Below are 25161 nucleotides of genomic sequence, written 5' to 3'. Positions count from 1 at the left end.
GTAGACGGAATATTGTATGTTATTTATGAAGACAATTACCGTTTGGTACAATTAGTGGATCATCACTTCAGATCAGCGCGTTATTTTGGACCTATGCATTTGAAGCGGAACTCTCCCATCCAGCTAGCACGTATAAGAATGTCATGTTAAAAGAATAAGCAGCAAGTACATTCTGAGACAAGATACCCTTCCGGTTGCGAAAGCTTGGATGCTGGGATGATTCCACATGAGTGGGAATATGCGTCCCATCTATTGCACCGACACAATCTTATCGTCGATGACATCAAATTACACTTATAAGATAATATGACAAATATTAGCTTATTCCAAAATCAAAATAGAAAATGGCATCTTGATGAAAATGTTACCTGGAAATAAGTTTGTCAGTAAGGATTCGATTGAATCTCCGAGGGGGTTACAGTACCAGCCTGCGTAACAAAATCAGGGTACAAGGACACTATCACATTAAGGACACGATGAAAGTGATGACTTACCGTTTCACCTGAACGTATGAATCTGTGTCCTATTACACGATTACACACGTTATGTCCTATGGTATGGAGGAAGATAACTACTTGTTCCTCAAGACTAACGTGTCGAGTATCGTGTAGGTGCGTTTTGTTGCGCAGTAGGTTACATAATAAGAAGAAACTTTGCCGTTTCATCCTCAACTACGTAAAACAATCATTGTCACTTGCACGCACGATTGAGTTTATAAACCTTGCCCGCTCGTCATCTCCTTGACGTGCCAGTTCTCTTAACATATGGTGACGGTAATATTCACCAACAGCAGCTACGCATGCGGCCACAACTTACACCACCATGGTCTCGGCTACTTCTTCTTCATCGTCGCTATCCACTCCTAAATCTCACCTACACTTGCGGATACAAGATACTATATGATCACATTTACTAGCCCTATGTAAAACTTCTAATTAATCACGTAAACCCTTAGGAGGCCCATAGAGTATAACAAAAACACTCAACAAATATATAATGGGTATTGACAAATCGTATACCAACAATGAGTAAGGAGGTTATATCTCATAGGTTTTTGCCGAAGGAAAGTGAACTGAAAGCAGACCCACACACACAGAGATATACAGAACAAATATTCAGAAGGTATACAATGATAGCCAATTGACCAGTACGGTGAATAACATCATATTACTAAAAGATGGTCCAACAATCAGAAGAAATTGACTAATAAAAAATCAACATATATATATATATATATCATGGAATAGTCAACTGTGATTCAAATTATACATCCACTAACATCATGTGCTTGTACAACTCATAGCAAATTCATACACTCAGGTGGATCAGGTCTTTGCTACACAATCAATTTGTTGTAACCAAGCAACATATTTATATTCTTCAAAAAAAAAAGTCTAGCTTTTAATCTATCACACTTTTACGTTTTAAATATTGAATTTCTAAAATTTCAAATATCAAGTAGCAAGTCTTTGATCATGATATGTTCTCGGCGAATGACATCATGGGAGAAGCTGAGAATGATATCCAGTTTCCTTATTTAGATTACACTCTTTTATATGTATTTTTTTTTCTTGGCCCCCAAGAGAAGTTCCACACATTTTGACATAAAAGGGTTTGCAACTTAACAGTCGATCGGCTAAAGGGCTCATTAGCTAATTTTTGAAACAGAACTATCTATATATACAAAATAATCTGGATATTGATACAATTCATCATTCTTCTTTGTAGTACTTCATTACATTTATCATCATTTATGGCACTATAGTATATTTACAATGATGCCACTATAGTATATTTACAATGATGCCATCTTGGTACAAGTTATCCATTGACAATATCAATTGACCAGAAAAAAATGACTAAAAAATTGCACAAAATACAGCATTGGAGCTGGTGGTAGGTGAACTTTGATAATGGAAATGCTGTTTTTTTATTTTTATATTTTTATTTTTTTAATGATTTGAGCAAACAAGCGAGTGGGTCCTTACCATCTCGATTCCACTAGCAATTGATGAATAAGAGATAATCCTACATTACAGAAATCGAAGATAGTTTTCTAATGCCATCATTTGAAAGAGCTCGCTAAACCTATAAAGCATTTTTTTAATGAATAACCATACTGAGAAACACAAAAAACAAACAGATCTAAGGGAGGGACAGTGCATTGTCAATGGCAAACCCTCTCGTCCTTCGTCCTGAAGTAAAAAGTTGGCAAGGTCGTTTGCCTTTCTCCTAATATGATGAAAAGAAACTTGTAAAGGGGAAGAAGTGAAATGTGTCTCACAAAATAAAAGAAAATCTCCACAATAGTCAAGAACGCCCACTTGAATACATTAGCAAAATCCCCATCAGCAATCACCTGATTCGAGAAGGACAACATGAAGAGGCAGAGGCAATAACACAGTTACATAAATCTCTAGCTTCAGCTTCATTTGAGCTTTTGATGCCTAACAGACAACAAAATAAGCCATCTTGACTTACTATTATTGCCTTTTATAGCAATACATATAATAGCTGATAAGGTTACAATTGATGCTGGAGCTCATCATCATCATCATCTAAAGTCAGTTACATGAATCCTATTCCTCCATTCCACTTTATCAAGGGGCATAGCTTCAGTTAGACCATAGGCCATCAATGGGTTCTACAACCCATCTGGTGCACAAATGTGAGAGTGTGTGTGTATTTGACCATTAAATTTTTTTTTTTGTTATTATGGAGCTGATATTTATGAGACTTGGTTTTCCTGAACTTAATAATGTCACAATGGTATGGAGTTTAATATCGTAGCCTTCAAGGTTTCCATTACGATCCATTTTTCCAATTTGGATCCTATTGTTGCATTTCCATCAGGTTCCAGTTTTAAATTCTGGGTCCTATTGCTGCATTTCCACTAGGTTCTGTTGTCAGAAAAGTCTTCACCGCCTACGACCGGTTGTAGGGATTGCTCGACCGGTCGTAGGGGTCATCTCGATCGGTCGTGGCTCGTTCGACTCAAAGTCCAGCGAGCTCACCTTTTGGTGTCCGGGCCGCTCGACCAGTCGTGGGGATTGCTCGACCGGTCGTAGGGGTCCCTCAACTAGTCGTGAACTCGGCTCGACTAGTTATGGTTACGCAGATTCGTTTTCGGATTTGATGCGGACTGCGAAAATTTGAGTCGGTGCGAAAGGGGAAGTTGCCTAAACTATAAGTAGGTGTCCCTAGGGCTTTTCTCGGGTATGGAAAATAATTCTAAAGATTTCTAAAGGGGTTCTAGGGTTATCAAAGGGTGTAGCAAGGGTGACATTTGAGGTTGTTCGAATCGGGTAAGTCCTTTCTCTTGTAATTTCTTTTCATAGTGGATTTCTGTTGCTTTGTGTTGTGGTTTTTTCCTGCAAGGATTTCCACGTTAAAAACTTTGTGTTCTTTTTTGATTGCTTGTTATTATTGACTTGCTATCCTAGATCTAGATTTGTGTAATTCCGCAGCTCAAATCCCTAACAAGTGGTATCAAAGCAATCGTTGGGGCATAGATCTGAATCTGCAGGATTAGTAATAATGGGAAACGACAAGTTTGATATTGAGAAGTACTTGGGCAAAAATAATTTTGAGTTATGGAAGGTTAAGATGCTTAGCTTGTTAACCAAGCAAGGCGAGATTAAGGCTCTTGAGGAGCAAAAATCTACCATGAAAGATGATGAATAGGAAAACCTTGATAGTAATGCTTTAGCCTCTATCCATTTATGTCTCACAGATGAGGTTCTCTAAAATGTTTTGAGGGAGAAAACTGCGGCTAGTTTGTGGGCAAAGTTAGATAACATCTATGCAAAGAAGTCCTCTGAAAATTACCTACACTTGAAGCTATAATGTTATACCTTCAAGATGGCAGAGGGTGGAGATCTAGAAGCCCATATCAGCAACTTTAATAAATTGATGTGCAAATTACTGGATATAGAGGAAGTGGTCAAAGATGAGGAATAGGCATGTATATTGTTGAATTCTCTTCCTGCATCATATGAGTCTTTCTGGGACACGATGTGCACCACAAATAAAATCCTAAGTGTTGACACCGTTATCTCAGCCCTTTAAGGGAAGGCTATGAGAAAGTTAAAAGGTGACATGGGGCCATCTTCCAATGCACTGATTATGAGGGGTAGAGATTTTGAACGAGGTATAGGATCTTCAAGGCCTAGATCCAAATCCAAGGGCAAGGGCAAAGGAAAATTAAAGTGTTGAAATTGTGGGTTGTTTGGACGCATGAAGAAGGATTGTAGAAATCCTAAAATGAAGAAAGAAAATTCAGCAGCTTCTTCTAAGGAGGCCAATGTGGTCACATCTGATGAAGAATCAAGTAGTGGTGATGTTTTGTTTGTTTCCATGATTGGTCACTTACATGACAATCATAAAGATGAGTGGATACTTGACACAGGAGCATCTTATCACATGACTCCTCATCGGAGTTGGTTTACCAGTTACAAGGAATGCGATGGTGGACAGGTTTTTATGGGCAATGACAATGCCTGTAATGTTGTGGCTATTGGTACGGTAAGCATCAAGATGTTTGATGGGATGGAGCGTACCTTGACTGACGTCAGGCACGTTCCTGATATGAAGAAAAGTCTGATTTTTCTCGGTGCACTCGAGGCTATAGGGTGCAAGTTCACCGGTATTGATGGTGTCCTTAAAGTTTCAAAAGGGGCATTCGTGGTTATGAGAGCGTAGAGGCACGGAAACCTTTACAGGTTGATTAGGAGCACTTCAGCAGGTGGATCGGCAGTAGCTATTGTAGACTTCACATCTTTACATATGTGGCATGCTCGTCTGGGCCACATGAGCGAACAGGGCATGAAGGTACTCTCTGATCGATGTTTGATTCCAGTTTTTAAAAATTCTGATTTAGATATATGTGAGCATTGTATATATGGTAAACAATTTAGATTGTCTTTTAAATCTGAAAAACATGTTTGTAAGCGAGTGCTCAATTATGTGCACTCTGACGTATGGGGGCCATCGCCAGAAGTTTTCATTGGGGGGTTGTCATGGTTTGTTTCATTCATTGACGACTACTCTAGGAAAGTTCGGGTTTACTTCATGAAACGTAAATCCGAAGTTTTTACCATATTCAAGCAATGGAAGGTAATGGTGGAAAAACAGTCAGGGCAGAAAATAAAAGTTTTGAGGACTGACAATGGTGGAGAATTTACTTCCACTGAGTTTAATGAGTATTGCAAGGATGAAGGGATCATCAGACACAACACAGTGCGCCACATGCCTGAGCAAAACGGTGTGGCTGAGCAAATGAATTGGACTCTCCTAGAGAGGGCCAGATGCATGTTAAGTAATGCTGCGTTGGGCAAGGACCTATGGATAGAGGCCGTTAACATGGCTTGTTATTTGGTGAACCGATCTCCTTCAATGGAAATTGAATGTAAAATTCCAGAGGAAGTATGGAGTGGTCAGAAAATCGACTACTCAGTTCTACGCATATTTGGTTGTAAGGCTTATTCTCATGTACCATCAGTTGAGAGAGATAAGCTAGACCATAGAGCCAAAAGTATATCTTTGTTAGCTATGACATTGGTGTGAAAGGTTACAAGTTAGTCGACAAGGTCACACGCAAGGTTATCACTAGCTGTGACGTCAAATTCGATGAAAGATCAAGAATGATCAAAAGGAGCAAGAGGAACCAGAAAGGGTAATCGTAGACGTCCAGATTGACACAGATGATACTCAGGTAGAGACAGATACGAAGACAGAGGTACATGATCAGGTGGAGCAGCCACCTATGAGAAGGAATCCACCGTGTGATCGCAGGTTACCGGTAAGATATAGGGACGACTCTAATATTGCATATGCCCTCATTATAGATGAGGGGGACCTGTCTACTATTTAGGAGGCTTTTGATGAGCTTGATGTAGAAAAGTGGAAGGCGACTATAGACGATGAGATAAACTCGTTGCACAAAAATCACACATGGGAGCTGGTGGAGCTTCCTGTGGGCCGAAAAGCGATCGGATGTAAGTGATTATTCAAAAGAAAATAGGATAGATACAAAGCAAAGTTGGTAGCGAAGGGTTATACTTAGAGAGAAGGGATCGACTTCACAGAGATATTCACGCCGGTGGCTAAGCAGGTATTTATCAGATTTGTGTTGATGCTGGTTGTCCAATACGATCTCGAGCTGGAACAGATGGATGTGAAGACTGCATTCCTGCATAGGAAATTAGAAAGAGTAGATCTACATGAAGCAACTAGAGGGCTACGAAGTTAAAGGGGCAGAGAAAAAAGTTTGCAGGTTAATGAGGTCATTGTACGGCCTGAAACAGTCGCCTATGTTGGTGAGTCAGAAATTTACTCGGAGTGAATATGATCACTGTGTCTATTACAAGACACTGAGTGATGAAAAATTCATCATCCTAGTACTATATGTTAATGATATGTTGATCGCCTGATATGTTGAAAATCAATGTACTGAAGACTCAGTTATCAGGGATATTTAAGATAAAAGATCTGGGGGCTGCAAAAAGGGTTCTCAGCATAGATATTCATAAAGACAGGAAGAGGAATAGGCTTTGGTTATCACAGGTAGAATACCTTGAAAAGGTATTGATCATGTATGGGATGGATCAGGCAAAGTCGGTGAGCATTCCCCACGTGGCTCACTTCAAGCTTTCCTCAGAACAATGTCCCAAATCTAATGAGGAAAAGTAGGTTATGTCTCATATGCCCTATTCGAATGCGGTTGGCAGTTTAATGTATGCCATGGTCTGTACGAGACCGGATATTTCACAGGCTGTCAGTGTTTTGAGTAGATATATGTTAAACCCCGGTAAGCAACATTGAGAAGCAGTGAAATGACTACTTCGATACATTCGAGGTATGAAAGACTACCTCTTAACTTTTGAAAAGACAGGAACAAAGTTTGTAGGGTATGTGGATTCTGATTACGCAGGCAGTATAGATTCCAGAAAGACTACTTCAGGATACTCGTTTGTACTAGCGGGTGAAGCAATCAGTTGGATGTAGACGCTTCAGTCCGTGGTGGCTCTTTTCACGACCGAAGCAGAATATATTGCAGTGAGGGAAGCTTTTAAAGAAGGTGTTTGGCTCAGAGGCATGATAAATCAGTTGGGACTTCAATAAGAGGCCGTGCTGGTTAATTGTGATAGTGAGAGTGCTATCAATTTAACTAAAAATTCTGTTTATCACTCACGTACTAAACACATTAATGTTCGACACCACTTTATCTGATAGGTGCTTGAGGAAGGAGGTGTCACACTGAAAAAGATTTACACCAGTGTGAATCTAGCAGACATGCTCACCAAGGTCGTTCCTACAGAGAAGTTCAAGTTCTGTGCAACTTCTCTGGGCGTGGCGATGGCGTAAAAGAAGGACAGAGTGTGCACGAGAAGCGTTGATTGAAGCTATGATGTGATGAAGAGATAAGAGAAGAGATCAAGGAGCTAAACGGTTGAAGGTTGAAGACTTGGTGGAGATTGTTGTCAGAAATGTCTTCATCGCCTTCGACCAGTCATAGGGATTACTTGACCGGTCGTAGGGATCATCTCGACCGGTCGTGGCCCGCTCGACTCAAAGTCCAGCGAGCTCACCTTTTGGTGTCTGGGCCGCTCGACCGGTCGTGGGGATAGCTCAACCGGTCGTAGGGGTCCCTCGACCAGTCGTGGACTCGGCTCGACTAGTCGTGGTTACGCAGATTCGTTTTCGGATTTGATGCGGACTGCGGAAATTTGAGTCGGTGCGAAAGGGAAAGTTGCCTAAACTATAAGTAGGTGTCCCTAGGGCTTTTCTAGGGTATGGGAAATAATTCCAAAGCTTTCTAAAGGGGTTCTAGAGTTATCAAAGGGTGTAGCAAGGGTGAGATTCGAGGTTGTTCGAATCGGGTAAGTCCTCTCTCTTGTAATTTCTTTTCATAATGGATTTCTGTCGCTTTGTGCTGTGGTTTTTTCTCGTAAGGGCTTTCCACATTAAAAACTTTGTCTTCTTCTGTGATTGCTTGTTTCTATTGACTTGCTATCTTAGATCTAGATTTGTGTGATTCCGCAGCTCAAATCCCCAACAAGTTCCGGCTCGAATATCTGGATCATACTGTTGTTTTGCATCATTCTTCTCTAAGTATTAAGATGTTTGCATGTTTTTTCTTCAAAATTGAAACCCAATCCCAAGTAACCTTAAGACCATGTTTGGATACAGGGAATTAATGTCAAAGAAAGGAAATGTAGAAAGTTTTTCTTTGACATGACAATTTTGATTCCTTATTTAGATTACACACTTTACATACACTGATTCTAAAATCTTGGGGGCCAAAAAAAAAAAAAAACATAATGCAAATCTTAGGGGCCCCAAGAACTCTGCGAAATGTTGTGAACCATTGTTGGGTGGGGGAGTCGATGTTGTGAACCATGGATAACGTAAGGGAGATGGTTGATGTGCAGAGGTTATAGGCACCTTTGTGCTTGTTTACACTATCTTCTCTGCTACTGATGCCAAGAGAAACGACAGAGATTCTCATGTGCCTATCCTTGCACCACTTCCAATTGGGTTTGCAGTGTTCCTAGTGCACTCGACTACAATCCCCATCACTGGATCTGGCATCAACCTAGCCGGGAGTCTTGGAACTTAATCATCTTCAACAAGGGCCATGCTTGGGATGATCATTGGATATTCTGGGTGGGCCCTTTATTGGAGCAGCACTTGCAGCAGTGTACCATCGGATTGTAATAAGGGCAATCCCATTCAAAGCCAGAGGCTAGATTCTCTATCATCATCATATCACTCTCGTCTTGGGTTTTCATTGTTTTGAATTTTCCTTATGTATTTTTTTTTTAGTCTAGGATGTGTGGTGTTGATGAATAATGATGATTATGTGTATAAATTAAGAAGGTTGTGTTGTCTACTTTGTTGCGAAAAGAAAAAAAAACAATCAACTACTCATTTTTCGAGAAAGTCATGGTTATAACCCATATGCAAGTGATGAATAAATCAATGAGTCACTTTCTAAGAAAGTCATGGTTATCACTCATCATCTACCTATCTACTAACGGGCAAAAATAATATTTCAGTACGTTAGCTAAGATTGCTTGCCTCTACAATGCACACCCATCTCGGCCCCTCTCACATGCCACTGTGGCAGATAAGTGTAGTATCCCATCTTTCCATATGTTGGGTCTGATGGTGGCAGAGATGCTCTCACCAAAAAATCAGTAAACTGATGGGGCCTATGATTAAGTGACATGTAGTTGTTCATTTTATAAAAATCAGGCCTATGATTTAGTGAACCATGATATTTTAAGTCCACACATGCACAAAAATCATGCACACACACTGATCCAGCAACATTAGTGCCCCACAAATCAGCATCAAGAAATTCATGCTCTTGCATCTCCAACCATTAAGGACATTTGTGTGAATCAAGCGAGCATTAAATGGAAGAAAATTTTATATGATGCATAGGGCATGAAATCCTTTTCCCATCAACAATACAATGTGTTGTGGCCCCACACATAATTGTTGTAGAGTAAGCACCTGTCATTTCTTATACATTTTTATGAGAATGTATAAATAGTGATGAATGCTAAATAACAGTTTCTTCCAAGCAAAAAAAGAGAAAAAATAAAGTAGTTTGAAATGCCCTATGCAGCCTATAAATATAAACACATCCAAACAGATCTGGGCATTGGTGAACCCCAACGAATGAAATCATTTTCTACGAATAACGTACACCAACTATAGAAGCTGATCTAGAGGTATAAAGACCGTTAACATTTAAAATACTATGCAAATTTCAATTACAAGCTGATCGATTTTCGAAGACATGAAACTGAACATTTAAACTCTTCAGCATATGCAAACAAATTGAAACCCTAGGGGATTTGTATACCCAGATTTGCCCACAGAAATTTGCCCTAAGGTGAATGAAATTACTAACGACATGTCCTCTATGTTATTATGAAATAACATCCATTTTATGAAAATGGTTGCCTAAATACCATCCATTTTTTGAAAACCTCAGGAAATAGATAAATAGGACAAGGAAAATATCAATACACCACCACACTTTAATCAATGAAGATGATAATAATGAGGAACCTGGATTACGAAGTAGGAGAACACCACAGCGTCGAGATCCTGCCGGCCAGAGCTCTGCCATGCAAATCAAGAAAAGAAGTGATTAAGATTGTATGCACAAACTACTTTCGTGAGAGGGCCATATAGACAATTTTCATCCTCAATACCTGATCACCCACAACATGCGCCTATTGGGGCCTCACTATTCAAGTACGGAATATCAAGGAGAAAACCTTGAGACAATAATCTCAGAAGCCCTGTTGGCTAGTGAGTATTTGGGGGAGATTAAGCACTAGGATGCACGTTCTATATAACCCTCCCTCTTACAAGATCAGACAGAATCCGAAAAGGGATTTTGGGAAAACCTACCTCACAACCACTTCTACGGCAGTGCACCCTTGCAATACCTCTCTACCCAGCAAGCTCCGTGACGAACATGCATCCATCTATACAGTATCGATTTCGCGCTAAAAACATTTGCCCTATCATCTCTCCCGCCATACCCTCTCTCCTGCCAGCGTGAGGGATTGAGAAATCCCATCCAGCACCTGTATGATGGATTGTGAAATTGCAGAGGGATGGGCTCGATGTGAGAGAGCCAGTGACGAATCCAAGGAGGGATTTTGCAATCCCTCCATATCTCCAACGAATACAGCGAAAGACGGATGAGTTCCTGCAGAAGATACCGCCCAAACATGCATAGAGGTAGGGTAGGTGGGATTTGACAATCTTATCCCACCTAATCCCTTTAATACACCGAATACCATTTGCGCATGTGCCTAAGAGTAATCTTCTCAATGCGGCGGGAAAAGTACTGAATTGTCTCAATGCGGCAGCTGTAGGACTTCATTATTGCCTGCCTCATGATTTTAGTTTAAATGACTTTATTGCTTACCTCATGATTCCTTCTCTTTATCTACCCATCTTCCTCCATCTCTATTTATCACACACACACACACAAGCGTACACAGCAGAGCTGTGAAATGGAATTCGTAGAAGATATTGTCATCGTGGGCGCAGGGATAGCAGGCCTTGCAACATCGTTAGGACTTCACAGGTGTTCCTAGGATCATCTTCATTGGGTGTTGCCTCGTACTTGATGGTGATATGATCGAGTCTGCTTTCCATTCATTTCTTTTAAAAAATAGCGCTTTTGATTTCTGTCCATTATATTGCAGGATGGGATTGAGATGCTTGGTTTTGGAGTCATCGGACAACTTAAGAGCAAGTGGGTTTGCCTTCACAACCTGGACCAATGCTTGGAAGGCATTGGATGCTCTTGGCGTTGGTGATTCTCTTAGGAAACAACACGTTCAGCTTCAGGGGTAAGAAACAATAATTCAATTTGTTCTCTAAATTGGTGCAACTCTAGTATGGACGATTTTGCATGTTTGGATGCACTATGGGAATGAATTGCAATAATATAGTCTGATTTGCAATTAGAGTAGCTTTAAGTTGGACTTAAATGTTTCATATTTCTGTCTTTTGACAGAGATCTGGTTCATATGATTGAAAAGAAATAATTGGGTGCTTTAGAAATGAAAAAAGTGACTAATTGAGGGTTTGTAAATTAGCTGAAGTACATGCCATGGAAGGACGATCGAATCCATGGCTTTAGCATCGGCCAGTTTCCTGATAATTGGGCGAATTTGTAAATTACTTTTTTCTTTTTTTCTTTTTTGCTTTCTGGCATTTCTATAGAAAAATTATCATTGTTTCAAAAATAAAATAAAAGGAAAATGTTGGCAATTCGATTCAGTTGTAAGATGATGGAATCTGGGAAATGCTGAGAGATTCATTTGTGCAGGTTGGTTGCTGCTTCCATTACTACTGGACTTACTACCTCACGAATGTCATTCATAACAAGGGGGAAACGGTGAGTATGATAATATAGGAAGTAAATAGAGACAGAATGACTGAGAATTCCTATATTAATGTCGTTTTATGGATGGATGGCATAGAGGAGAGCATGAAATACGGTGTGTGAGGAGGGATTTGTTGCTTGAAGCGCTTGAAATGGAGCTTCCTCACGGCACCATCAGGTTCGGCTCCAGGGTGGTTTCTATTGAGCTGATCGGGGAGTTAAAAGTTGGTGTATTTGGCAGACGGTTCCATCCTTAAAACCAAGGAACGTGTGGTCCACCTGAATTTCACACCATTTGCTGCTTGGATTCATCTCTTAAATCTCTCTTACGAATTAAGCATTTCTCAATTAGAAATACATTGGAACATGTATAGTGCATATAAATATTGCCGTGATGTAAGAAGGGAAAATATCCTTTGCAGTCGATTACACCGTACAGGTCTTCCCCATGAAGTTGTATATAAGTAGGGGTGTACATGAACCGAGCTAGCTCGGTTAGCTTGCTCGACTCAACTCGAAAAAGCTCGATTTGAAGATGAGTTGAGCGGATTTTTTGAGCTCGAAAATGAGCTCGAGCTGAGTTCGAGCAGGCCCCAGCTTGACTCGACTCAGATCGAATCCAGCTCGAATTGAACTCGGATCGAACCAGTTCAGTGACTCGGTTACTTCACCGTTGATGTTGCTTACCAAGTGTTTGATAAAATGACTCAACAAAGTGTGGCTGGTGGCAAGGAAGGTATGTACATGAAACAAATACCTTTTTTTTTCTTGGTTTTTATGTTGCTTAGAGGGTGTTTGATAAAATACATGTAAAACCATTGCTTTTGTTTCACATACAGAGGGATTTTGAAGGTGCAGTCCAGGTGTTTGTGGAAATGCCTCAATGGCGAATTTGGCTCGAACTCGGCCCGAGTTGGCCCGAGCTACTGACCGAACCGAGTCGAGCTGGTCAGTCAGGCTCGAGGACTGAGCCGAGCAGCGTTCGAGCTGAGGTCAGCTAGTGGCCGAGCCGAGTCAAGTTGAGGCCAGCTCGACTCGGTTTGACTCGATGTACACCCCTAATAAGTATATTAGGAGAAACTCTCAAGTTCAATCCATACGTCCAACTAGCCTAGAAAATGGCTATTAATTATTCTTAATTAATGTTAATAAATACGATGGAGAGAAGGACAATTGTGGCTGGCTCGGGTGGGCCCATCTTAGTGTTTATGTGAAATCCACACTGACCACCAAGAGCATCAGTACCCCATGTTAGGGTGATTTTTAATAAATCAGCTCTGCGTATTATTCAGGTGGACCTCACGGTTATGTAAAATATATAGGATGACATTCACCTTCTAAATTGTTTTCCCTGGTGTGGTACACTTGAATCATGGATGGGACTAATGTTTAGACCCCAAGATTAAATTGTAGTGTGGCATCTAATGGTTGGAGTGGATTGATAATCATAATGGGACCTCTAAAAATCAAGGGTGAACGTTTCTTTCCCAACTGTTCTCTTGGTGTGGACCACCTGAATCATAGGTAATCTTGATTTTTTTTTTCTTTTTTTTTTTTGGCTATGAACCTAACATGCGATTACACATCTCATGCTTGAGGTGGATCTTATCTGCACATCATGGTGGGTCTCATAAAAAAAAAGGAAAAAAAGAAAAAAAAAAGGGTTGGCGTCCGTCTCCCACCGGTTACCAGGAAGTGGTGATAAATTCTTCTGTGTAGTCCACCCATGTGATAACTTTCTAAGTATTAATTAACTACATGTCACATCCAAACTTTCCAACAAGTTCATCACCCACTGCAATGGTCAATCCTACGTACACATCAAGTGGGCCACACCATGTAAAATAACTTCCAAACATTGGTAAATACCGAAGTAAGTGGGTCCACTCAATGACTGACTGATGTCTAATTTTTCCAAAGATGATGCTCATGATGGGGCCAACCTTTTACATGGGTTGGATGTGGTATTAACATGAAAGGCTAAAAGTTTTTTTTTTTTTGCAGGTTGATATATTCTACCAAAAAAAAATAATAATATGCCTGCACTTGATTTTTTATTGGGCCCTCCATGAAGTGTATGTAAGATTCACTCCAACCATTAGATGTGTAATCCCATGTTAGAGACATAGCCAAAAAAATAAGGCTTACATGTGATTTAGGTGAGCCACACCATTTTTGATCTTCTCTCATTCTAAGAGAAGGGAATTTAGGGGTAGATGGTCTTGCTAAGCTAGGGAGCAACGTAGCTCCTAATAATTTGTTTAGATGTAAAGATGAGCGTCCGCCCTTAATTTTTATTGGGCACCACCGTGACGCTTATATGAGGTCACACCAAGGGAAATAGTTTGGCAGTCCAATATAGGGTAACGCATTTAGTGGTTGAGATAGATTTCACATAAACATTAAGAGCGGGCAACCCCTTTGTTAATATTAATAAAGCATTAATTAATAGCCATTCTCTAGGCTTGTTGGACGTCCAGACTTAAGAATTTCTTGTATATAAATACTCCAGTGATACAGGAAGGGAAAATATACCGTGCAGTCGACCGCATGGTATATGGCCTCCCCGTAAAGTTTTGCCAGCCAATTTGACCCATGTACCAGGGCAAGCCTTACACCCAAAAAATATCCCGGATCCTAAACAGAGGTGGGCCCCACTACCCCACTACCTGGAACAGTGTAAACTTCCAAAATCACGTGGTGGGCCCACCGCAAGTTGGTAATGGTCTCTGGTGTATTACCCCTCATCCAGCATAGTTCTTTTACCGTTGGTGTTTTTCATGATTTCTATACATTTCACCTCCCCTACTAAAATTCCTACACTCCCGTAGTACTCTAGCTTGATATTTTCCATCACCTGTCCTGGGTTGTGCCCTATCATTCCGCAAGAGACACGAAAAGCCACACACCGGTGCTTTACGTACGCCCAAGCATTCGCAATAACGTTTACCTCTTCTTTCTTACCATAGCTGTTGGTATAAATTCTTAGGCAATGCTTATTCCGCGGATACTTTTATTGCCTTTTTCTTTCTAAGTTTCTATGTATCTTTTGTTAGGGATCGTGAGGAAGCAAACCTAAATTAAATTAAATGAGAGGAAATCAAATGCAAACAAAACATAGAGAACCCACAAATTTTACGTGAAAAAACTCTTACCGAAAGAAATCATAGTACAAAGAGATAAGCAATTCGGTGTGAAATGGTATTAAAAGAGATGGATGAACTAATCCATCCGAACAATCCCAAAATCCCTTCTCAAAGCCCTAACTTTGCTTTAAAACAACTTAGGAAAGTCTTAGAATTCACTTAGAATATCTCAATCCCGATTATACCATATATATATATATATATACACACACACTATCACAACCGGAATTAGAAACAAATCGCGCAGTTCCGCATGCGCCATTGATGGGACCTTCAATGGCATCGACAACCATCGAAGACTAGCCGATGACATCGAAGCCACATTCAATGGCATTGAGACTAACTCTAAAAATGTCCAAAAAACATCTAAGATTTTTCTAGATTTTTTCGATGACATTGAGTAGTTTGTCGATGGCATCGACAGACCCTTGATCTCAATCAAATTGAAGACATTTGACAACAATTTTCACCGTGGATTCTGTTGATGTGGTTTTCTAGTCAATCCTGCCTTTTCTCGTGTGAGCCGCTGAGTACCTGTTCGATCCAGCCTCACCTCTTGCGAGCCGTTGAGTACCTGGTTGATCCTGTCTCACCTCTTGCGAGCCGCTGAGTACCTGCAATTTAATGGAAAACAAGAGAATATACTAGAGGTGCCAGTTAAGGACGGGGACCCTCCAATGCTTACGTCAGGCGTATGGACTCACAATAGGTGTGGTAGAAATAATATATTTATATATATACCTTGTTACATGATGGATGGTGTATTTATAGGCTTTCTAGGCGGTCCGCGTATTTGAGTTGATTTAAGGGGCCTGTATTAGAGCCGGACTCTAGTTTTAAGATTATCTTTGACTTTATTTTGATCAGCATGATTTTCGGTGGAGATCTCGGGATTTAATCCCACCTGTATGCGGAGATGATTCTTTTTTCTATTCCGAGGTCGAGGTCGGTATCCGAGGTCGAGGTCTATGGTCGAGTTTGGTCCTCGAAGCTGACGGTTGAGGTTGTCCCTCGAGGCCGAGGTCATCTTTAGAGGTCGGTGAACAAGGCCGACCTCCAAAGTCATTGGTTGACACTTGAGGTTGGGTCAATACTCCACCCTTCTCTAGGGTTTCTTACGATCCTTCTGTTTTATTCTTAGTCATCAGGTCAGTCCGATTTTACCTATAACAGTTGACCCCTACTTCTAAGCGCTATCTCCAAGGGCTAGGGAAGTAAGTAGATTTGGACTGACGTGACCTTGACTTGTCATGCGAGCAAGAGGATTCAAGTATGCGGGAGGTTGGGCATGTAGATTTATAGTTGATAGTTGGGCATGTAGTGATAGGTCGTGCATAATAGAATCAATAGGTTGACCACATAGTAGTAGGCTGAGCACTCGGTAGAAGGATTTTCTTCCCTTAAATTAAGAGAAGTCCTTGTGATCGGTCATATAGCTCAGATAGTCGGGATAATAATGTTAAAAGAAATTCCTTTACCTTAACCTGAAGAAGTTCTTTTATTGCAAAATTCATAAAATAATAGAGGAAAAATGGTAGCAATATCACGAGCACCTTTTTTCCTTTTACAAAGGGAGGTTACTCACAATCAAACATGTAGATAAAAACGGTAGATAAAATAGTAGAAATAAAGGGGAGAACCTTCTTCCCTTTAATTGAGGGATGTTTCTTATAGTTAAACATGAGTAGCTTCTACTGAAGCAATTAGTTGAGCACAATCATTTCACCCATCGGAGTTTCGTAGTAGATCTTTAGCTGATCGATGTTCCATGGGTGAAGTAATAACTTACCCTCCATGTCTTCTAGTTGATACATCCCTTGTAACGCCTCCATGTATTCTAGTAGATACGTCTCTCAGTACTTGATGTCGAGGTCGGTGTTGGCCGGTAAGCCTTATTACTGAGCTTGGTTGACTGGTTTAGCTCGGTCATCAGGTTTCTTTGCTCAGCCCAGCTTCTTTAAGTATCTGCTCCTGCTTGGTGTTTAAGGGAGTGTACCAATGGAAGTGACTTTCCAAATGTGGGTTGTTACGCTGGCCTTAGTTTTGGTCATCCTCTTTCTTTCATTTGGCATTAACGGCAAGTGGCTTCCTTACTTACCTTCGCTTCTTATCCTTAGCCATGTTTTTCCTCATTGAGTAGCTCTTTGTGAACTAAAGAGATCTTTGGCATTGGAATATTTTTGAGCTCGATTAAGTAAGTCAGCGAGGGTAGTTGTAACGCCCTGAATTTCGAGGGTCGAGTAAAGCTCTACTCCCGAGATCCAGCGCATCACTTATGCAACATGAAATGATGTTCAGATTTTGTCCATATTAATGAGTTAAACATGAGTGAGATTATACTAAAACAGCGTATCATACTCCGGGTGTAATTAAATTAAGCAAGATGAAGTCTGAAACATACATATTTAAGTGTGTAAGTGTTTCACAACCTCCAGAGTATGAGTATGTAATTTGATATATATATATATATATATATATATATATATATATATATATATATATATATATATATATATAGATATATAGTTTCAAAATATACAAAACGTGGAAGTGTAAGGTATCCAACTAAGCCAAATATCCCAATGTTTCCCGCGTGTTGGCACGAGGTTTACATGGACCCGCCCGAGAGCTGAAAGTAGGAGAACTCCTCCTCATCCATAAAGTCCTGCTCCGTCGCATACACTTCATCAGCACCTGCATTTAAACCAGAGTCTAATTAGTGTTTTAAAACACCATCCCAGGGTGGGAGTGAGTGATCAACTCAGTTGTACTACAAGGCAAAGTTTAACATGTTATCAAGTTAATCAAGCAATAATGATAAAACAACATAACAATAATTTCCTAGCTACTCTTGTTAATGCATGAATAAAGTGCAAATAATGATGTATGCTCTCTCACTAAAGCGCCCTTACAAGTGACTCCGACAACTTATTTCGCATATGACAGTACTCCCTCAAAACAGCGCAACTTCAACACCTCAAAAGCACATCCTAAGTAATGTCATGCGATCTATGGTCATGTTAGCCGAGTGTTTATTTAAGCTTATTCATACAGCAGATTTGGGAAACTAGGGTACCTCCCTTTATATCATTGACCCGAACCGAAGGATCCATCTAGGTTCGTCACTCCTAGTTAAGCACATACGATAGGCAAGTTGTAGGGTCATCACTCCCAATGAAAAACAGTCGATAAGCAAATTCAAAGTTTATAATCACGATCACTACGGGGTGGCTCATCACCTCGGCGTAGGCCGACAGCTCGAATACGATGTCCCATACCACCATGCTTGGCTCACGAGTCTTGGTTACTCATTGGTCACTACGGGGAGGCTTCTCATCCTAGCCTAGGCCGATAGCTCGAACACAGTGTCCACCTCGATTCCTTTGGACGAGATAATATATCCAAGGACAATTCCCTTATGAACCATGAAATGACACTTCTCCCAATTAAGTACCAAGTTCTTTTCTTCACATCTTCTTAGCACACATTTAAGACTCTCCAAGCACTCGCTGAAAGATGAACCAAAAATAGAGAAATCGTCCATGAAGACCTCTAGATATTTTCCCACAATGTCAGAAAAGATACTCATCATACATCGCTGAAAGGTGACAGGGGCATTACATAATTCGAATGACATCCTTCTGTAGGCAAATGTGCCGTATGGACATGTAAATGTAGTCTTTTCCTGGTCCTTAGGGGCGATTTCAATCTGATTGTAGCTCGAATACCCGTCAAGGAAACAATAATAGGAATGACCAGCTAGCCTTTCCAAGATTTGATCAATGAAGGGCAAAGGTGTAACACCCTGGAAATCAGGGGACGCGCGCTCGCTCAACTCCCGAGTTCCCGAGAGTCACTATTAACAGAATTTCATTAGTATGCATCTAATCTGTTTAAGTTGCGCAGTCTGGAATTCTCTGAACATGAAACATGAACACGCATGTCTGCTGAAATGAAAGAGGTCTGACATACATATGAACAAGTCCAAAATATAAATGGGTCGCACCAGGCGTTGCCCAACCAAAACAACAAAAGAATATTATGTCCAAAAGAATGAGGTTGAGCCCATTTTCCAGCCATCCAATCCCACCCCTCAAGCAGGCGGCGAACCCTCCATCGGCTAGAAGAATGACAGCTCGTCCTCCTCGTCCTCGCACACCTCGCTAGGCTCCTCCAATCTCGAGTCACCTGCATCTATAAAAGGGTCTGGTTGGTGTTTTAAAACACCGTCCCAGAGTGGGAGTGAGTGATCAACTCAGTGGGTGCTATTAATCTCAAGTTATCATAAGCAACAATTTTAATGAAAAGCAGACAATCACATACGCCTAAGTAATCTTATTAATGCGCATGTATGTAGCATGACATGATGCACGCCCTCACCACAACGCTCCCTCGTGCGACACCATCTAACGATCGCCAATGCCAACACTCTCTCAGTGCGACCTCGACTGCCGAGTCGCCAACCTAACTAATGCGATGCAATGTGGTCGTGTTAGCCGAGTTATTAGTTAGGTTTATTCATCCAGCAGATTGGGGAATCTAGTACACCCCACCTATTAATGCCCTAATCTGGGTGCGAGGCCAAGACCCCCCAATGAGTGAGGCCGAGGCCCCGCGGTCCGTGATCCCGTCGGGTTCCTCATCCCCGACTTCAAGCACATGAGGAGTGCCAAGAGAAAGGGATCGCTCGCGGTTACTACGGGGAGGCGCGGTACCCCAGCGTAGGCCGACAGCTCGAACACAGTGTCCCATTCCACCATGCCCGGCTCACGAGGCTGTGGACCAATTCTGAGTGGGTTATTGTTGGGCTACAATGGTTGTGGGGTGTCCCAGGTTCCATATAAATGTGAGCAAACAGGGTTAACAATCGTGATTGGTCAGACAGTAGGTTAGACTGCACGAGTCCAGGCAAGTGCATGACGGAACGACATCGGGTGCAAGCAACCCACGTAGTCCAACTACAGTCGTCCACACGCACTCGCACAAATCCATGGGTTTAGCCTCAAGGCGGTCCTACCAACGAGACCGCCTTAACTTTCCTCGTTTTCTTGGCCAACCCTAGGGTTTGGATGGTGGTCCACAACATGTCAACGGACAAGAATATCAACTACCAAAATCATCATCATGTTCTCATACCTCAATCATGTAATCCAAATTCACCTAATAAGCAAGCTAACAATTTATGAGCAATGGTGCAAGTATGTAGGATGTGAAGGTGAGGAAGTTGCTCACTTCCTACAACTCATGGAAACAAATTACACATGAAGTAAATAAGGCATGCAAGCTATAGGGCATCATCACGTGAGCAATCATATGAGCAATCCAACAAGTCATCATCAAATTTGCACCAATTCATGTTAGAAGCAAGAACAACGTCATGTGGGGAAATCAAATAAACATACAATTCCAAACCACTCTAAATAAATATAAATTCCTAGGTTCCTCTATATTCTCTAAATGCACCAAGGAAGCAGTCAAAATCATTAAGCTCATATTGAAATTGGTGCTAGGCCACCAAGGAGTAATAGTCCGCACCTATGACTCGTTGGAGATTCGGAAAACGCCCTAGAAAAGAGGGCTTTCGGGTCGATCGGTCGGAATCCCTAAATCAAGCTATTACATGTTAGAATTCCAAACCAAACCCACATTACTACATGAATTTCAAGAAGGATGGGTGAAAACCTCACCTAGGCAACCCACGGACGGTTGTTGAAGCTAAGGAGAGGAGTTTTCTCCTTGCAAGAGAGGTACGGAGTTGGAAGGGTTGGCTCTCTTTGGGACCCCACTTGATCTAAGGTCCACCTTGAATCTCTTTCTTCTCTCTTTCTCCTCTTTACTCTCCTTTACTCTCCTTCTCTCTTGGTGGTTGTAGCAAATGGGAGAGAGAGTTATGAGAGATAGGGTTTATTCCCTAGACTTGGGCCTTTTGGCCTTAAGTTTCCTCAAATTTCCAAAAGCCTACAAGGTCTCCCTTTTAGAGTCGGAATGACCCTAACACTCCTTTGACCACCAAATTCAGTGGGTAGGTGCCCTATGGCTCGACTAGGGCCCGTATAAGATTTGGGAACAAACGGATGGACGATTGTGGGGTTTGAGTCAATGGTTCTGATCTTTAAACGGCCCCGAGGGGTCTATTCTGGTGATTGGAGTGATTCTGGCAGTCCTCTGGCTATGAAATTTCTAGGATAGGTGCTTCATGGCCCGATGAAGGGCCATGCAAAATTTGAGGACGATTGGACTTGGGGTTTGGTCGTACGGGTCCGATTTGTGATTGACGGTCACCGACCCACGATCGGGTCCCAGAGTTGGTGGACGGGTGTAGGAAAATCCATTAGACCTCCACCGTAAATATGGAAGAGATCCGATGGTCGGATAGTCTGGAATCTCGGTTTCATTTGCAAGTGCCAGATTTGGTCCTTGCATGGGTGGGGTGCATTTAGTCAGTGCCAGATCCCACTTCTGAGTGTCCTCTGGGTCCGAGGTCCGCGCCGGTTCACAAGCCCAGTGAGCTCTATGGTTCCCTAAATTTTTAAATTTTTTTGACCTTTCGGCGTCGCGGTATAGCCCGCACGGGCTGTTGCTCAGTGTAAACGGTCATCCAGCTTGGCGGCCCGCACTTGGTTTCGCCATGGCCTGACTGGTTTATTCAAATGGGCTAACCCTAGGTTAATTAGCTTATGGTACCCCTGCCACGAATGTTTTAAAAGTTCAGTCCTGCGGAAGATCCTACGTGGACGCCCCATGACACTGTACCGATTAGACGGGTTGTTACAATCTACCCCCCTTACAAATAAATTTTGTCCTCGAAATTTGTACCTGATCATATTGCTGAAGTAGGGTTGGGTAATGCTTGCGGACTTCTGCTTCCGTCTCCCGTGTGGCCTCTTCTTCATCGTGATGGGTCCATAGTACCTTGACCAACAGAATGACCTTGTTGCGTAAGACCTGCTCCTTCCTATCAAGTATTCGAGTAGGTCGAAGAATGTAAGTGGTGTTTTCCTTAAGTTCCATATGTTCCCACTTGATGATATGCGAAGGATCGGGGACGTACTTCTTCAACATTGATACATGGAAGACGTTATGCACTCCGGCTAGAGGTGTGGGTAGGGCCAAGCGATAGGCGACCGCACCTACACGGTCCAAAATCTGAAATGGCCCGATGAACCGTGGCGCAAGCTTTCCTTTCTTGCCAAAGCGCAAAACGCCCTTCATTGGGGAGATCTTGAGAAATACGTGGTCCCCAGCTTCAAATTTCAAGTCCCTTCGCCTTGTGTCGGCATAGCTTTTCTGTCTGCTTTGAGCCGTCAAGAGGTGGCGCCGGATAATTCCAATCTTTTCGGTCGTGATCCGCACCAGATTCGGTCTTAGCAAACCCTTCTGGCCAATTTCCTCTCAACAATGTGGGGCTCGGCAGGGACGCCCATACAAGGCCTCATAAGGCGCCATGCCGATGCTAGCTTGGAAGCTATTGTTGTAGGCGAACTCTGCATATGGGAGGCAATCGTCCCAACTCTCCTGGAAGTCCAGAACACAAGCACACAACATATCCTTCAAAATTTGGTTCACCCGTTCGGTTTGCCCATCTGTTTGCGGGTGGAAGGCGGTGCTAAATTTCAGTTTCACTCCCATAGCTTCCTGAATGCGGGTCCAGAAGATCAACGTGAAACGAGTATCCCGGTCCGACACAATCTCCAAAGGGACACCATGGAGCCGCACTATCTCCTTGATATATAGTTTAGCCAAGTCATCGGCGGAGCTAGAAGTCTTGATTGGTAGGAAGTGGGCTGATTTGGTTAGCCTGTCCACAATCACCCATATCGAGTCGTGCCCCTTTCTAGTCTTGGGTAACCCGGTAATGAAGTCCATAGATATGAAGTCCCACTTCCATTCCGCTATAGGCATGGGCTGCAACAGGCCCGGTGGTCGGCGGTGTTCAGCCTTAACTTGTTGACAGGTGAGGCATCGGGATACATACTCCGCTATTTCCTTTTTCATGTTGTCCCACCAATAGGTTCGCTTTAGATTTCGGTACATCTTTGTACTACTAGGGTGCATCGCCAGTTTGGAGTTGTGAGCGGCATTTAGGACTTCTTCTCGTAGTCCCTGGAGGTTGGGAACACAAAGGCGGCCTCTGTACCACAGTCCCTCATCGGTGCCGACTCTCCATACGAACTTCCCATCGTTCTTAGCCCCTTCCCTCATTTTCTTCAATAGCTCATCGCCCTCTTGGGCTTCAATGATTTTACTGTCAATCATTGGCTGGGCTTGAATGTGGGCTATGAACTCATATGGTTCCTCCACCGTTAGCTTCATGTTGAAGTCCCGAACGAACTCCACCATGTCCCACTCTCTCACCATTAGCGGGGCCGCAAACTCGATTGTCTTCTTGCGACTTAAGGCGTCTGCCACCAAGTTGGCCTTGCCAGGATGATATGAGACGTCAAACTCGAAGTCTTTCAACATTTCCATCCAGCGACGCTGTCTCATATTCAGGTCCTTTTGAGTGAAGATGTATTTGAGGCTCTTATGATCAGAGAAGAGCTCAAACTCCTCACCCTAGAGATAGTGCCTCCATATCTTCAATGCGAAAACTACCGCCGCAAGCTCGAGGTCATGAGTAGGGTAGTTCTCCTCATGCTTCCTTAACTGTCGGGATGAATACGCAATTGCCCTGTCTTTTTGCATGAGTACACAACCCAAACCCACATGAGAGGCATCAATATATACGGTGTACTTTACCCCTTGCTCGGGTAGCACAAGCACAGGTGCTGACGTCAACTTGTCCTTCAACTCCTAAAAAGCCGCCTCCGCCTTTTCATTCCAGGCAAATTTGAGATCCTTCCGAGTTAGCTGGGATAGCGGCCGGGCTATCTTCGAGAAGTCTCTAATGAATCTGCGGTAATAACCTGCAAGACCAAGGAAGCTTCGCACTTCCGTAATCGACTTCGGTTGCTTTCAATTTTGTACCGCCGCCACCTTGGCGAGATCCACAGATATCCCTTCCTTAGACACTACATGACCCAGAAACTTGACCTCCTCCTTCCAGAAGGCGCATTTCCTAAATTGCGCAAACAGTCGATTCTTCTCTAGGGTTTCGAAGACTGCCCTTAAATGTTCTCCATGCTCTTCACGGCTCTTTGAATAGATTAATATGTCGTCGATAAACACGATGTTGATAAACACGATGACGAACCTGTATAAGAAGGGCCTAAAGACTCTGTTCATGAGGTCCATGAAGATCGCTGGAGCGTTGGTGAGTCCAAACGGCATAACTAGAAACTCGTAATGGCCAAAACAGGTTCTGAAGGCCGTTTTCTGAATATCCTCGTCCCTAACTTGCAGCTGATGGTACCCTTATTTTAGATCGATCTTGGAGAAATATTGAGCACCCCTCAACTGATCGAACAAATCGTCGATTCTTGGCAACGGGTATTTGTTCCGAACCGTCATTTGGTTCAGCCTTCTGTAATCCACACATAGTCGCAAAGAGCCGTCCTTCTTTTTTACGAATAGGATCGGGGCTCCCCATGGCGACACGCTGGGTCTGATGAAGCCTGACTCTAGCAAGTCATCGATTTGAGTCCGCAATTCTTCCATCTCACATGGGGGCATGCGGTAGGTAGGCAAGGAGATGGGCTTGGCTCCAGGAACCAAATCAATCGTGAAGTCTATCTCACGTCGAGGGGGTAGTCCAGGTATATTTTTGAATACGTCCCAAAAATCCTGGACCACGGGTGTGTCCGTTATCGAGGGTCCAGAGTATCCGTCCTCCAAGGAAGCATAACACATAATCTTGCGTTCGTAGCTGACCTGGACCGAAAATGTGAGGGAAGAGCCGTCGTCCTCATATATCTTCACTGTCTTTGCATCACAATCAATTTCTGCTTTCATCATTGTCAACCAGTCCATGCCCAGGATGACGTCGTAGTGGAAGATTTCGGTCACCATCAAATCCACGTGGGCCACCTTGCATCCCAAGTCGATGGGGCAATCATAACATATCTTTGTTGCCTCTGTAAAAGTGCTGGCGGCCGCAATGATCTTTACCCCCACGAAGGGGCTAGGGCGTAGCCCCAAATGCTTGAT

General features: G+C 42.4%; 1 pseudogene; it reads left to right on the top strand.

Annotated features, from left to right (window-relative positions):
• The first annotated feature begins 10892 nt into the window (after positions 1-10892).
• Positions 10893-25161, top strand: part of LOC131237180 (monooxygenase 2-like) — a 44656-nt pseudogene continuing 30387 nt past the window's right edge.

This window comes from Magnolia sinica, chromosome 2 (genome assembly GCF_029962835.1).
Source record: "Magnolia sinica isolate HGM2019 chromosome 2, MsV1, whole genome shotgun sequence".
Classification (NCBI taxonomy): Eukaryota; Viridiplantae; Streptophyta; class Magnoliopsida; order Magnoliales; family Magnoliaceae; genus Magnolia; species Magnolia sinica.
This window is presented reverse-complemented; position numbering and strand designations above follow the sequence as displayed.